The sequence below is a fragment of the Rhinolophus hipposideros genome, assembly GCF_964194185.1.
Source record: "Rhinolophus hipposideros genome assembly, chromosome: 18".
Lineage (NCBI taxonomy): Eukaryota > Metazoa > Chordata > Mammalia > Chiroptera > Rhinolophidae > Rhinolophus > Rhinolophus hipposideros.
In genome coordinates this window covers 13,312,513-13,325,575 of record NC_138064.1, presented here as the reverse complement: position 1 = coordinate 13,325,575, position 13,063 = coordinate 13,312,513, and the positions used below count along the sequence as shown (strand labels likewise).

At 40.0% G+C, this 13,063-nt stretch overlaps 1 protein-coding gene and 1 pseudogene across 3 annotated transcripts in view; both read left to right on the top strand.

Annotated features, from left to right (window-relative positions):
• The window catches only part of CREB5 (cAMP responsive element binding protein 5), a 381,389-nt gene that overhangs the window by 52,744 nt on the left and 315,582 nt on the right, over window positions 1-13,063 (top strand). The gene's annotated exons all lie outside the window — the stretch shown is intronic.
• Window positions 5,817-6,060, top strand: LOC308510494 (cytochrome c oxidase subunit NDUFA4-like; annotated as a pseudogene). Its single transcript has one exon. The product of its transcript is annotated as a cytochrome c oxidase subunit NDUFA4-like (transcript).

Genomic DNA, 13,063 nt, shown 5'->3' with positions numbered 1-13,063 from the left:
TAAGTAGATAGCCTAAGCCCTTTTGTGCTTGGCACACTGAGGATGACACACTCTAACGCACGGGCGCAGACTTACTGAATCCTGTTCTGTGCTGGAGGAACAATACGAAGACAGACTGATGAAAGTGCTCACGGGTAAAATTAGCTCAGAAAATTAAGAGTTTGCTAAGTCCTGACGTTATAACTTGTTCTTTAAATATATAGAAACAAACAAAAATTAGGACCTTATTGTTATTTTTTTTGCCACATAAATATAACAAGTTCCTACATGAATAAAAATTAGTATCTCTTGCCAATGAATGGCACTAAAATGCTGTGCTATTCTTGCTTGTTATTTTGGTCACCATGAAATCAACCATGTTTGCATGATTGTTTAACCTTACTGTCTTCAGAAGTGTTAGACTCAGATTTTATAATAGTAATAAGGCAGTTACATAGCACTTCACCACGTGCTGGGCACTGTTCTACATTGTTGACATATGTTCACTCCTTTAGTCCTCATATACTCTTCCCCCCCTTTTAAATTTTTTTATATTAGTTTCAGGAGTACGAAAACAACATAATGATTAGACATTTATACCCCTCACAAAGTGATAACCCGCCTCCCCCAATCTACTACCCCTCTGACATCGTATACAGCTGTTACAATTCCACTGACTCTATTCCCTATTCTGTGCTTTACACCCCATGGGGATATATATATATATATATATATATATATATATATATATATATATAATATATGTATGTATATAATTTTATATATATATATAATTATAGTTGACATTCAATATTATCCTACATCAGCGTCAGGTGTACAGCACAGTGGTCAGTAGTCCTCGTATACTGTTGTACCCTTATGAGGTAAATTCCATTATTATAAAATATGAAGAAACTGAGGCACAGAGAGGTTAAGTGACTTATCAAGGTCACACAGCTAATTAATGAAAGAAACAAGATTTGAACCCAGGTTCACTTAAAGACTATGTAGTGCTACTAGAGCTGTGATTTACTGAGTGTTCATTATATGCCTCATCCAATCTTCACCACAACACTGTGTAAAAAGGACTGTTTTGTCCATTTCACAAACAAGGAAACCAAAATTTAGAGAGGTTTAGAAATTTGCCCGAGATAGCTGCAAAGGGCAAGGCAGGCTCATGGGCTCTTATAGTGTCCTTGCCATCATCACTTGCTTCCAGATCTATTTCTTTTTTATCTTGTGTTGAGGTTTTGATTTATTTTGCACACAACCAATCAATGTTCATGATAGAAAGAAAGAAAGTATAGATATACACACAAAACACATAATCTCATTGGTCAGCTACAACCACGGGGGAGCTGTTGATATTTTGGCCCATAACCTTCAAGATATATTATATACAAAGAGGGTGCCAAAAAAAAATGTATACGCATTTTAAGAAAGGAAAACTGTATTAAAATTGTAATACTCAATATATACCAACAACAAAAGATGAATACAAGTCGCGTTTGACTTCTCCAATTACAAGAGATGCTCAAAGTGGTTACCATCAGCATCCAGACACTTCTGATTATGGCGAACTACTTACTGCTTGAGCAGTGGTGACCAGTGTCCACTTGTATACATTTTTTTGGTGCCCAGGTATGAAATTACAACTTGAGGTAAAACATGATTTGTCAATTGCCAACGTTTTCTTGACAAATTTAATGGATAAACTGAGTCTTTACATTTAAAATAATTATTCAGCTCTGTAAAAACCAAACCCAACCAAAACAAATCTAATCCATTGAGAGAGAAAAATTATATCTGATGCAATTTATCCATGCCAAGAAAAATGTTCTTTTAATCACTAAATCCAAAATATGGTATCTAATAGTCAAAGAAAAAGAAATAGTAGTTGACATTGCCCTAAATCTGGTTATATGTTATTGAAATGTCTTCAGTGTCTTGTTTGAATGTGAAATTAGTGTCTCTTCAGATAGAAAAAAACTAATATTATAATTATAGCTAATATATATTGTATATTCACTATATACCAGAAATTATTTGCTATATATTCTATATAATAATAAATTATCATATATTTATATTAATTCTATATATAATCTTTAAAACAAGCCTATGAAGTGGGTACTATCTCCATTTATAGATGAGGAAACATGCACAGAGAGGTTAAGTTACCTCCCCAACATCACACAGCCACGACTTGAAACCAGGCGGTGTGACCTCAAGCTGTAGCTAAAGTGATGACTGAAAGAATTCATGCCAAGTTCAGTGTTTAGACTCTCACATTGCAGGCCTGTGTTAGCTATGTCCCAGGGGCTGTTTAGTGTTTTTTTCTTGCTCCCTGTCATTCGGAGGAGAATATTCTTGTTTCAGCGAGGGGGGGGGGAGGAATTCTAAATATTCCTTTATGCCGTGATGTTTAGTGTCGAGAAGGTGAGCATCTGCTCTGTCTGGTCCATCCTCACTCTTCGTTCTGGTGAGGTTTTCACCCTCACAACCACCCCAAAGTCAGTCCCAATAATGCTCATGTTTCATATGTGGGATGGAGCAGCAGAAAAGTTAACGGCTCAAAGTCCCTCTCTCTACAACCCAGCATGCGTCAGCGCTTCTCCTGATTCTTAGAATACATCCACTCTTGGATGACTTGAGGCCTGCCTGCTTTCAGCGACCCTGGGCCTCTCTCTCCCTCTCCTAGCACCCTCCAACCTCACCAGCCTTCTCTCAGTCCTTCATACATGCCGAGTTCTTTGCTTTTGAGGTCCACTCTACCTGGAGCACCCCCGTCTCCCCTCTTTAGGCTTCTGTACAAAGGTGGCCCGCTCAGAGAAGTGTGTCTGACTTCCCCCTTAAAAACATTCCCCTGGACACCTTTGTCTCTATGATATCACCCTCTTTATCGTGTTCAGTGAACTTTCCAGTGTTGCTTTTCTTGGTCACTTACTTGATTTGTGCACTTGTGGTTGTTGCTTATTTTTGCTTCATGAGAACAGGGACCTCATCTGTCTGCTGCACCACTCATTCCCCAAAACATACCTAACGAGGTCCTCCAGAGACATTTGCTGGAAGACTGACAAATCTTCTGGAGGAAGACAGTGGAAATAAGGGAAGACAGTGGCTTTTCCGCTGCCTTAGAACCCTAACCCCACACTGGGCTTGGGTGAATGAGGTTTGTGCTCTGCTGTCCACGAGCAGCCAAACCTGGGTCGGGAGTCTGGGATCAGTGAATGAGTGAACACAGAGGCCGCTGTCCACTGTCTGGAAAGGCCTAGCACTGGGCTCATTGGGCCAGATGTTCTTGGGAGTGTCTCATTGTCACCTTTGGGTCCATGACCCTGGCCCATGGCAGGGAGCCTTCCTTGTACTTCGAAGCTTTCTGACAAGTTCTCTGACAAGTTCTGCTTTTAAGTGGCTGTGTGCGCTGTGGACCTTGGCTCCCGATAGCTTCATTTTGTAAGAACTATCTGAAGCCTGGTTTTCTTGTTTGTTTTTACTTTCTTTTTCTTACCGTAGCTCACCGAGTTGCCTGATTCAGGGGACATTTAGACATCCGGGTTGACTCACTGTCCAGCATTGACTTTGAGCCAATTCTCTGGTTCTGAAACATTCCACTGGGTGTTGGGTGGCTGAGGGATAAGGCTCAGTGGCTCAGTGGAGAGGACAAGCCTTCTCTCTCATGCTACATACTCTTTCGGAGCTTTCTTCGTGTTTTATCAATGGGAGAGGCATCCCAGGGACTACTTGGATATGAATACTGGTCTGTGTAGGACAGCTCGAGAATAAATGAGCTTGGACTTCAGGGTGCATGCCGGCAAATCCTGACCTCAGTTTCCGCAGGCGTTGACGGGTAACCATTGGTTTCCAATGCAAGAGGGGAGCCTTAATCTCCCCATGTGTGGGATGTGCCCCGTGGGGCTGTGTTTTGTAGGCAGTGAAGTTAAGGCTTGCCCAGAAAAATAACATGTTTTCCTTGCCTGGTGTTTGAGCTGTTTGCCCGGTGACTGGCTGATTGGTGGTTTGGGAAGAAAGGAGACATTGGTTAACTTGGGGGTCCAGAGGATTTTTCTGTGTGTTTGTCTAAGTGGTTGTTGCTGTTTCTTTGGCAACAGTAGAGGACAGATGAAGAAATAATGATGATAATACAACTTTCAACTTGTGTTCAAGGTCCTTGAAGCACCTTACAAACATAGCTTGATGCCACTATTTAAATAAATCCCCTTACCTCGAAAATACCAGAAATCCTTTGATGTAGGTATCAAAAAGGTGGATTGGAACACTGAAGGTTTTGGAACTACGTAACTGGGAATTTTACCATCCTAACTCATACTAGAACGGCTTTCGCCGGCTGTGCTCCCTTCAGAGGCACAAAACCACCTTACTTCTAGTATTAAAAGATTACTCCGAGGTTTACTTTTTGTGTGTACGTGCACGTATGTGCACGTTTGTGTATGGCTTGAATTGACATCTTAGTATGAGAAATAGTTAACTGTGAAAGGAGATTATCTGGTAGTTGATGTAGTTAATGGGACGGCCTTGCCGTCTCCTGGCCTCTGAACTCTCAGAGCACTTTGCTAAAAGTACTTTCTGACTTTTACCATTCCACCTCCCGCCATAGACGTCTGTGCAGGCCTCCCCCCATACTGGACTGTCAGTGCTCAGGTGGCAGGGACTATCTTTGTGGTGCCTGCTCCTATCATGGCGCCTAATGCATGGTAGGTGCTCTGTGACGAAGTGTGGAAAGAATGAATGAATGAGACCAGTGTCCTCGACTTCTGGTCCCACCCCCAATGCACGCCGAGCTTGAATCCCTTTTGAACAAGTTCTGCCTGACAGGTAATCAATCACTGTCCATAAGCCACTTTCCCCGAAGCAGCCTGTGAACAATGCCTTATGAAGACCCTTGAATTCTTTTGTTGAGTATCTGCAATTTCCCCAGATTTGGGGGCTCGCCTTTTCCCTTCCCCTTGACTCAGCCTTTCAATGGAGATGTCTGATGGGCCTCCCTCCAAATCCCCTCTGGGTGCCGCGTGCACCCTTTTCCCCTTTCACTTTCCCTCTCGGAAGACTCCAGGTTCAGGGTATTTCCCAGGACCTGACCTCCACCCCCTGAGCAAAGAGGCCGCATTCATGCTGAGGGAGGGGTCCTAGGTTGTGGAGAGCAGGGACATTTAAAAAAAACCCTCTTTTGCTTTCCATGCTGATGTGGAGTGTTGACTGAAAAATGGTGCTGTTGTCTGGGGGCTGAGCCCTGGGGGACAGAAGGAGCTGGCCCCTGCCTTTGTTTGTGAATAGCTCGGACCTTTTGATGAATTGGAGTCTGGTACAGTGTAACCTCTTGTGGGTGGTGGTTCAAGGAAAAGGCCTTTTCTTTCTGTGTGCTTTTTTCCAGGGTGTTTTAGTGGATTTGTAGGCTTTAGTGAGTGACTCTTTTGTTTACTAGGAAGTTGAGAAAGACATTAAGGACTTTTTCTAGTCTATGGAAGCCATTTAGTGATCCTCAAACACACAGTGTATTTCTGCACTTTTAAAATACAAGTTTAATGATCCTTAACTGTGGTGACCTTGTGCTGAGAAGTGGACCTGGATTTTCTTATTCTGACGCCTTGTGAGCTCCATATCCTACCCTGCATTGTATTAGGGACTAAGCTTCCATTTTGAGTCTTGAGCTAGTTTATGGGGATGAAATAATGTCTGTAATGTGTGTGTGTGAATATATACCTGGATACATACATAGTCCAACGTCTTAATAAGAAAACGTAATAAGAGACTACCTATTCCTAGGCCTCATAGTTTTGTTTTTCTGTGCTTGGGGACCCCAGCCCACAGCCGCAACCATGCTGCGCCAAATCATCGGTCAGACTAAGAAGCATCCAAGCTTGATCCCCCTCTTTGTATTTATTGGAGCTGGAAGTACTGGAGCAGCACTGTATGTCATGCGCCTGGCATTGTTCAATCCAGATGTCTGTGGGGATAAAAAGAATAACCCAGAACCCTGGAACAAAATGGGTCCCAATCAGCAATACAAGTTCTACTCATGTAGATTACAGCAAACTGAAGAAAGAAGGTCCAGACTTCTAAATGAAGTGTTTCACTAAAAAGCTGCTTAGAATGAAGGTCTTCCAGAAGCCATCCGCACAATTTTCCACTTAACCAGGAAATATTTCCCTTCCAAATGCACGAAATCATGTTGGTGTGTTATGCTGGGGTTTCCACTGATTAATAAATATCTGAAACTTGAAAAAAAAAAAGAGAAAACATAATAGGCCAAAAGAGAAAAAACATTAAATATATAATGTATTTATATATTTGTGTGTGTTTGTACATATGTGTATGTTATATACACACACACAAAACATATATGTATATATATACTATATATACACATATGTGTACATATAGTATATATAATATTTTTTGACCTATTAAGTTTTCTTACTGAGAAGTTGGTTTGGAGACCAATGTTACCCTAATAAATATTCTATGAACTGACATCTGATGGTACCAGCAACATTTGCATAGAATTTAGAAGTTTGTAATGTTCTCTACTTACATTTTTTAAAAGAGACAAAGGAAAGACAAACACATTCCTTTTGATGGAGCTATCCTCAGCAATGATATAAAATCAACAGGCAATTATCAGGAATGAAAAGGCATCTGACCAAGAGCCTGTTTCCACATTGGGCCAATGCTTTGTCTACTACTGTTGATTCACCGCTGCTTAAAATGGCATGGCAGATCAACTGGACAGTGAGGGCTATAGGTAGCCAAACTAGGTAATTCATTGGAAAAAAAAACAAAAAAAATCGACCCGAGTTTAGACTAGGGTACTCATCTTTTTCCTCTATGGATTGTCTCCTCTATGCTTATGCTTAGTTAAAATTTTGCCAACAGTCCCCAGCTGTCCTTCACACTGAGCGGGAATCACTTCACATACTGTTTTGAATATTCATAAAGTTTTTATTGGCATTGAAGCTAGCCTCATCCTAAGCTTAACTTTATTCACGGTTTACTGAGAGAGGTGGATATGTGTTTACTCCTTTATTTTCATTTCCTCCTCTGTGTGCTGACTTTGTTTTAATTGTCTTACTATTCTTTTACTCTTATCAGCTTCTTACCTCTCAACCAGGGGCGGTGGGGCTTATACCATTATTAGTGTTGCCAAAGCTTCACTATTGGCTGTTGGGTAGGGAGAATTCAGCGTTGCACAGGGCTGCCCATGCTGCACTTCGTAGAATATTTTATACCCCTGACCCTCAGTTAAATGCCAATCGTGCCCCCCATAACTGTGGCAACTAAAAATTGACTTCAGTATATTTCCAAATCTCCTTGCTAGGTCATGCAAGGAAATTATGCCTTTTCTAGGAAGGCAGATGAAAATGTGCCTTTTGCTAATAGTTAGAAAGGAGACCTTATTAGAAGGATGGCAGAATCTTCAGATGACATAAGATTTTTGCTTTAACATGGCCTTCAAGTGACCTCCTAGCACTGTCAGATGTTCACAGGCTTGACATTTGAAGCATAGTGTGTTAGGAATCTGAATCAAGTCTTCGAGTATATTTTTACCTTGTGTTCAGCTGACACCGTGAGATGTAGCAAGCTCTGAACACAACTGTTGGCTACTTTACATAGAACTTGGAAATGCCTACTTTTCTTCTGGAGTCTGGGGTGAAAATCACCCAGTTCAGTAATGATCATTCTCGAGTGTCTTTTAATAGTAAGTCAGTAATAGTAATCTTAAGATTTAAGAGTAAGATCAAACAGCCTCTTACCAGGCCCTGCAGAAAACAGAGGTCTGGCACGATCAGCTCTGGGTTTATATACAGCCACACATTCTGTAGATTAGATTCATGCACAAGATGAAAATGTCTCAGGTGTTAAAGATTACTTCATCTCACATTAGATGGACCAAACATGTATTGTTGCTAGAGAGGCAAGGATACGTACATAGAATAAAGATACAAAGAAAATTCTATCCAATAAAAATCATTTGAATATGTGAAAATAAAACCAAGACTAGAAAGTTGTGATTTTTCAGAATATTTTTAAATACTCATTTTATATAAGACAGTTTAAAAACCAAATGCACCCAAAATGTACTAAAAAGTATCCAGAGGCACAGTTGTACATTGAGAATGTGTTATAATTCTAACGAGGCAAATTTTACTGTAGTAGAGTGAAAGAGAAGAAAAAACTGTACTGCTGACTTTTTCCTGATTTTCTAAAGGCAAACTGCTTTTGACCATTTTGAAGAATATACCCAGTTTTGTGTTTAATTTCTATCCTCTCATAGTTTTTCCTCTCAAGATTTCATGGGGCAATTATTTTAAATTGCAATGGAAGACTCTGGAAAGATATGGATGGCAATGTCGGTGAATCCCCTGATCACCTCTTGTTCCAATTTTGCTTTTTTTCTTTTCTTTTCTTTTCTTTTCTTTTCTTTTCTTTTCTTTTCTTTTCTTTTCTTTTCTTTTCTTTTCTTTTCTTTTCTTTTCTTTTCTTTTTTCTTTTCTCTTTCCTTTCCTTTTCCCTTTCCTTCCCTTCCCTTCTCTTCCCTTCCCTTCCTTTCCCTTTCCTTTTCACCCCTTCCTTTTCTCTTCAGTTAGTTTGAATTGGGAGCCGGTAAGAAGGAAAAGTTTGCCACCTTTTAGCATGTCTTCTGACATTGTCTTTAGTCCCATTAGAAACAAGCCAAGTGATTTGGTTACCTTCGATATTTCCTTGAAAGCCTGAGAATCTCAGGCTTTTTTTATTTGACATGTATGTCAAATAAACTTTTCTTGGAGACAGGGCATGTCCTGCAAAACATGTATTGTGCAAGAAGAGGAACAAGGACCTAAATATACACACTCAGGCACAGACACACAGACTGCAGTGACTTATTTAACACCACCACTAGTGCCCAACACCGGTGCTTAGCTTGTATTTCGAAATTGCTGAACGCATCGGTGGGAAAACTGTTAAGACAGAACTGTGTGAAACCTAAGTAGAATTTAGCTAGTAACTTTGAAAAGAGGACTCATTTCCAAAGAAACATATGGAAAACTTAAAAAAAAAAAAAGAAAGAAAGAGGAATCTAACATATGAAAACCCAATCCCACTGGAATGTTTTTTCATACACAGGATAAACGCCACATAAATAAAACCACAGACCTCTGCAGAAGTACAGGAGAGGATGTGAGCCCCCAGCACTCTCTCCTGTTAGGCCTTGCTTGGGAGGTAAAGCCTGGGTGAGCTTCCAGAAACAAAAGGTTTTCTTGAAATCCTTCCTCCTGGGAACAGCAGGTCTGGTTCGAAGGGAACTTTGGACAGTCCCTTAGCATGTGTAGTGTGTGAAACAATCTCAGAGGTCTTTGATTCAGGTTGTGGGATTCTGAACAGTGGATGGTTAACATCTTTTCAGGACAGTGATTTTCTGGGTCGAATGGAATAGTAATATTTAACTGCAGCACTGTGTGTAAAGTTTAGAACTTCCGGGAAAAGGGTTCTGCCGGTAAACTGCCCAGTAATACACCCAATTCTCGCCAAGTTCTGGTGAAGTTTTCACTTAGAAGGTGCAGTACCTCTCTTGGTTTTGTTCCTTGTGTAAATCTCTGGTTAGAAAACTTTGCAGCATTCAAGGCGTTTCAAGCTTGAGGGCTGAAATGTCACTTTAAAAGGAGGGTTAAAAAGGTCACACAGCTGCAAATAATAATAGCCCAATGAAATTCAGATTCTAGCTGCAGCCCACTTCAAGAATAACACTGAAACAGGAAACAAGCCTACTAGATCTTTTTACCAGTAAAGCTGGTAAGAATACATCTGATAAATTGTGTGTGTGTGTGTGTGTGTGTGTGTGTGTGTGTGTGTGTGAGAGAGAGAGAGAGAGAGAGAGAGAGAGAGAGAGACAGACAGACAGACAGACAGACACACAAAAACAGAGAAAGGCATAGAAAACAAAACAAAGACACAGAGAAGTAGACATCTAAAGACAGACATAGAGTTTTAGAGAGAGACGATACAGAAAAACAAAGACAGAGAGAGACACATACACATGTGTAGGGAGGGATACAAAGACATACTCCCCCAAATAATTGATTTTCTTGGAATGGGATACAAGGGTGATTATTTTTCTATTTGAAATTACTATATTCCTGTTGGAAAAATTAAGCTATATTTAAAATAAAGGTGTTGCTTTTCTCTTATTTTACAGTTAGCTTCCATTAATTATTTTTTCAAATAATATTTCTTTGAATGGTCCTGTTTTACAACGTTTTACAAAATCGGTCCTGTTTTACAGATGGGCAAATAAGATAGTGAAAGGTACAGTGTCCCTCCCAAAGAAAGAAGTCTTAGCCCCAGACTGAATATATAATTCCTTTCCAACAGGTAGCCAGCCATGTGTTGGGAGAACCGGGCTGCATCCTCGCTTTTAAAGTAGAATGGGGCATCTTTGAATAAAATAATTTAGACAGTGTTGTTGGTGAATTTGTACTAGGTTATTATTGTGTGTAGGTCTTTGCCTTTCTCACCAATACCTTGAGAGAGACATTTGCTTTTTTCAGAAACGCAAAGTGCAAATTGGCTATACCCTTAACTAATTTAGTTAATAACAACCTTTGTTACCAAAAACAAAGTAAGGCTAATCTGGACTCTCACACAGTGTAACTAACTCAAGATGTTCCTATGTGTCAGCTGTTCTTGACACGAGGAAGGACCAATTGTCTCATAGAGCCCTCTCAGCGGTCTAAAAAGCTCAGTGCGGTAGCAAGGTCTGTTTCATGTGAGTCCTGCCAAGAAGACTCTGCAATCATAGTAGGGCAATAAACGCCGACAGATGCTGTTAACATCACTATTAAAATTCACGCCCTCTCTTTCCGATCTATGATACATACGTTCATATCAAGATTAGTAATACCAGAGCTGATCGGGATACATTATTATTATCATTAGTGCTCATTTCTATTTAGTTTCAGTTTGCAGCTTTGAAGTTCCCATAACTGTTAGTGTTGATAAAAGCGCATGCCATATTTTCAGATTAAAACAACATTTTTAGTATTTTACTACTCCAAACCCCAAATCACTGTATGACTCTACCTTCTTTTACTGGGCGAAATTTGTATCATTCCACTACGATTAGAATTGAATGTCCACTAAGGATCAGTAGTGGCTTCCTATTTTGATGGGGAAGCAACATGGTTGGCTGATTACAGCAAACCGGGTGATGAAGGTTTTTTCCCTTTGCCTTCGTTGTTACCCTTCAGTTTAAAATACCTATATGCAGCATTTTGTGTAGACTATCCAACTTTTTAGTAATGTTAGTTTTTTGCGATGCTTGCCCTTCATGAAATGGTAATTCCAAGTATATCCCTAAGTGCCTGGCAAAGGCTTTGAATGGATTGCCTCAGCCATTGTGGAAGATTTCCCAGTTTAGAGCAGGAGGGATTTGTGGGGTCAAACACTGAACAATGAAAGAGATTCTTGCTCATTGCGAGGCCAGAGGAATCCAGTGGCAGTGGAAGGTTTGAATTGTAAATCAGGCCTGTCATCATCTTGTCAACTACAAAAAACCTCTACTCACTTTAGGCACTATTAGGGTTTGTTATTAGGGGTTTGTGTTGTTTTCCAAAAATTCGAAAGGAAATTAGGCTCAGGAGGCATTTAAGTGAGCACTGAATCTGAACTTTGGAAATGAGAAATAAAAAATAGTACTGTTTAGAAACTTTTAAATGACTTAACAGTCTGCCACAATTAGGACTGTATCTAACCAAAGCTAAAGGGTCACTCTGTGTTTCTCAAAGGGCACTCTGGGAAAGCAGGATTCACAAACAGCCCACACTTGGCTAATAGATTAGGTTTCGGGTGTTTCGATGTCTATGGCAATATTACGAGACTGAATTTATAGAGAATTAATACACTTACATGTGAAATTTAGTGAAAACTAGCTTCACCTCATTGTTGTTTTCACCAGAAGCAACTTTGTTTTTTTCCCCTCCCAGTAAATTTGGTGAAATTTCTTTTCTGGCCATGACTGTGTCCAGGTGAATGAGTGGCCTACACAAACTCTTGCCTCGCTAAAAACTTGGTTCTGGGCCAAAAACGTTTGAGAACCACTGCCTTAGGAATAGAGAAAAGGCAAGCTGTTTGGGGTGGTTTATTGTGATGAGTCAGGATTCATTATCCATCCCACAAATATTTATTGTACGCCTACTATGTCAGCTGTGTGCAGTGGAGTCTGGGGTATGGGGATTGCCAAACACAGCTGGGTCATTAAAATATCCCAGCTAGTAAAAAACTGAATGGGAAATGAGAGGATGAGATCTGACTTCTGAGCACCACATTGAGAACAACCTGGATAAAAATCACGTCTAGGTAATTTGCCCCCCCTCCACCTGATGGATGATAAAAGAATATATACAGGGCTTTAGTAAGAGTCTGTTTGAGAGAATGATTATTGCAGTATGTGCTGGAAAAGAACCATAATAATAGACCATAAAAATAGACTGTGGCTCTTGACTAATACATCAGACCAGATCATACTAGTTGATAAAAGTAATGAAGCCTGCATGATGGAATAGTACCATTCAGTAAAACTATCACAAACACCCACACAGAGAGGAATGAGGAAGGCTATGCTATTTCCAAAGGGCAAAATGTGGGAATTGTTGAGCATCAAAATAAAGCAGTTGAGGTTCACACACTTATATATAGACACCCACTTACCTTAGATTTTATTAATCACTTACAACTTATTTTAGCATCTGCCATTTTGCCTTAGGACTTTAATTTCAATATTATGTTGCCAAAGCATTTGGTCCATGGGATCCATAGCAATGTAGTAAATTGATACGAATTCATTTATGTTTAAAAAATAAAGTACTAAAATGGTAGGTAAACATATTGATGGGCCCGAATTTATGGGAGAAGTCAGCATTTTGATGGACGAGAGTTGTGATAATGGTAGAAAAAGAGTTTCTTTTCATGCTTCCGAGGGAGGGCTTTGTCAATCTCCTTCCTCACTTTGGCTTATTAATGAAATCTCCTTTAACTTTCAGCAGTAGCACTTCCAATCTTGACCATTTCTATTAGTTGGACATTAATCTAA